The sequence below is a fragment of the Coenobita brevimanus genome, chromosome 78, assembly GCF_032717465.1.
Source record: "Coenobita brevimanus isolate Jiangsu-jjx chromosome 78, ASM3271746v2, whole genome shotgun sequence".
NCBI lineage: Eukaryota > Metazoa > Arthropoda > Malacostraca > Decapoda > Coenobitidae > Coenobita > Coenobita brevimanus.
The window spans coordinates 29,298,629-29,301,609 of record NC_137031.1 but is presented as its reverse complement, the minus strand read 5'-3'; the positions used below and the strand labels follow the sequence as shown (position 1 = coordinate 29,301,609).

Sequence of the window (2,981 nt, the reverse complement as noted above, 5' to 3'; positions counted from 1 at the left end):
TATAAGTATACTTATTTTTGAATAATTAATACTTTAATAACTAATTTTCAGGGGGATCTATCAAAGCCTATGTTCATTCAATAGCGTAGGCTTTGGATATCACTTATAAGTTGCACTTTTAGCCAATAATTAACGTGTTTCTACTTCGCTGTAGTCGACTTTGAATTACATTCTAGCGTCACCCGTCGCTGTCTTCACTAACTTTCATTGGTACTACAACATCCTGGGTATATTTTAAAACGACTCTGAAGAGGTACAAGTATATATTCATCTCAAATGACAATATCCAACGTGTTATTCTGATCGGCCAAAGTGGACGCAAACCGTGAGGAAAAATATGGCTGAGCCTCAACAGATGTCACTACATTTGTTATAAAAACAATAAACCACCATCACTTTTAAAACTCGTATACTTAAAAGACTATTATAATATGTAAATAAATGATGGGAAATCGTCTTGACGGCGAAAAACCCTGACGGCGAATTGTCTTGTTATTGTGACTCCAAATTGACTTGACAGCGAATTGTCCCAAAACCCATTCTCACTGTGACCACGCTTGTGTGTGCTTGTACTCGCTGATCTCTCCGTGACACCATCATTTTACCTACCATGGGCCCTAAGAGAGCAGCCAAGACATCTTCTGCAGGCACCCCAAAGCACCAGAAGAAGCTAATGACCCTGCTGGAGAAGGTGGAATTGCTGGACAAGTTACGGGAGGGAAAATCCTGGTAACGATTGTGGAGGGTGAGAATGTAGCTGTGACGAGCGGTGTGAGCAGCCATCCACCTACGCAATTAAACTTTTTTTTTTCATACTTTAATTATAAATAAAGTGTTTATTGACATGTACACAAGGGTTTTCTTTATTAATGAAGGAAATGGGGGGCTAGGGGTGTTTTTAGGGGGGCACCAATTTTACACGGATTTTCGATCTTCACGGGGGTCTCAGGTCCCTAACCCCTGCGAAGACAGAGGGTCGACTGTATATATATATATCATTCATTATTCATTCATTGCCAGACGCCATGTATCCCAAATGGGGTGGCCAAGGGCTTAGAGTTAATTGTTTTACAGGGAGGGGCACTAATCCTCCACCAACCCCACTTGACACGTAGGGATGCCAACAGCATCTGGTGTTCCCAGGCTGTCACCCATCCAAGTACTAACCAGACCCAACGTTGCTTAACTTCGCTGATCGGATGGGAAGCGGTGTACTGAACGTGGTATGGCCGATATATATATATATATATATATATATATATATATATATATATATATATATATATATATATATATATATATATATATATATATATATATATATATATATATACACTTGATATTAGTTCGTTCCTAGGGAACCGGATCTTCAGCAAGAAGAGTAAACACAGTGTTGTGACGAACCTTGTCACTAAGGAATCTTGGAAAAAGAAATGACAAGGGAAAGGGAGTTGTTCTGTTAAATAAAGATGACTATAATGCTAAGATGAATATTATTCTCAATGATCTGACTAAGTTGGCATATTAAGATATGAGGATATATGTTCCATAACAACCAGGGTAGAGGACAAACTAAACAGATTCATCAACAAACTCGTCACACTAAATGCAATAATTAAAGAAACCTCTCACTCACTCAGAGCTGCAGGTTCTACCCCTGGTCTCATGTATGGTCTCCCTAAAATTCATAAAGACTCTGTTCCGTTACGTCCCATCATGGCTGCCTACAACACAGCTTCATTTAAGTTTGCAAAATTTCTTGTACAATTGTTAACTTCATTTACCAATAACGGGTTTACATTAAAGAATTCGTACGAATTGACCACTTCCCTGCCCGACTGTCCAATACCTGAGTCTTATTTTTTATGTAGTTTTGACATTAAATCTCCTTTTACTAGTCTGCCATTAGATGAAACTGTAGGTATTTGCTTGTCATTAGTATATCAGGGAGTAGGTATATTTAATGGTATGGCTCAATCTGTTTTAAAGAGTTATTATTACTTTGTGTAAAAGATATCCTTATTGTGTTTAATGAAATTTGTATAAACAAGTTGATGGGGTAGCGATGGGTTCACCATTAGGACCCATACTAGCTAACATTTTTCTTTGCTACCATGAGAAAACGTGGCTAGAAGCATGTCCATCAAATTTTAGACCCATTTTATATAGGAGGTATATGGATGACACTCTTGTAATATTTAAAGCCAAAGAACACAAGTTGAAAATCTTAGAATACCTCAACAGACAGCATAAAAACATTTCCTTCACACTGGGGATGGAGAAAAAAAAATCAACTCCCTTTTTTAGATTTAATGATTTCGAAAAGCAATGGTAAGCTTCTTTTTTCCATTATTCGCAATGCAGCCTTTTCAGGTTTGGGCACAAGCTTTTTAAGTTTCAGTCATATCAGACACAGGATCAGTGCTGCAAAGGCTCATATTCACAGAGCATTTTGTCTGTCATATACGCCCTTTTTCATAATGAAGTAACTTTTTTGAGGAAATATTTTGTGAATAATGGTTATAGTGCACAACTGTTTGATAAATTGGTGAACATGTTCCTGAACAAAGGATAACAGCCCAAACAGTGTTCCCCAACAGTGAGTAAGGAGGTAGTCTACTTAATTTTACCTTATCTAGGAGATTTTGCGAAAATAGAACAAACTTTTTTCAAGAGTTTATCCAAATTTTACCCTATTTTGGATTTCCAGTTCGTTCACCTCAGTTCTTTCAAAGCTGGGTCTTTGTTTCTGTTTAAGGACTCTCTGCCGGTTAGCTTACGTTCGTCAGTAGTTTACTCATTTACCTGCCCTGGTTGCCAAACAATGTATATTGGGAATACTTCACATGCTTTCAAAACACGCACCACCGAACATATGGGTCAGTCTAGGAGAACGGGTCATAGGCTTCACTCACCACCTTATTCAGCTGAGGGAGCATAGTGTTCAGTGTGATACTCGTCTATAAGGTGAATATTTTAAA

General features: G+C 37.8%; 1 pseudogene; it reads right to left on the bottom strand.

Annotated features, from left to right (window-relative positions):
- Positions 1-1,118: 1,118 nt before the first annotated feature.
- Positions 1,119-1,237, bottom strand: LOC145408891 (5S ribosomal RNA; annotated as a pseudogene).
- Between the last annotated feature and the right edge of the window lie 1,744 nt (positions 1,238-2,981).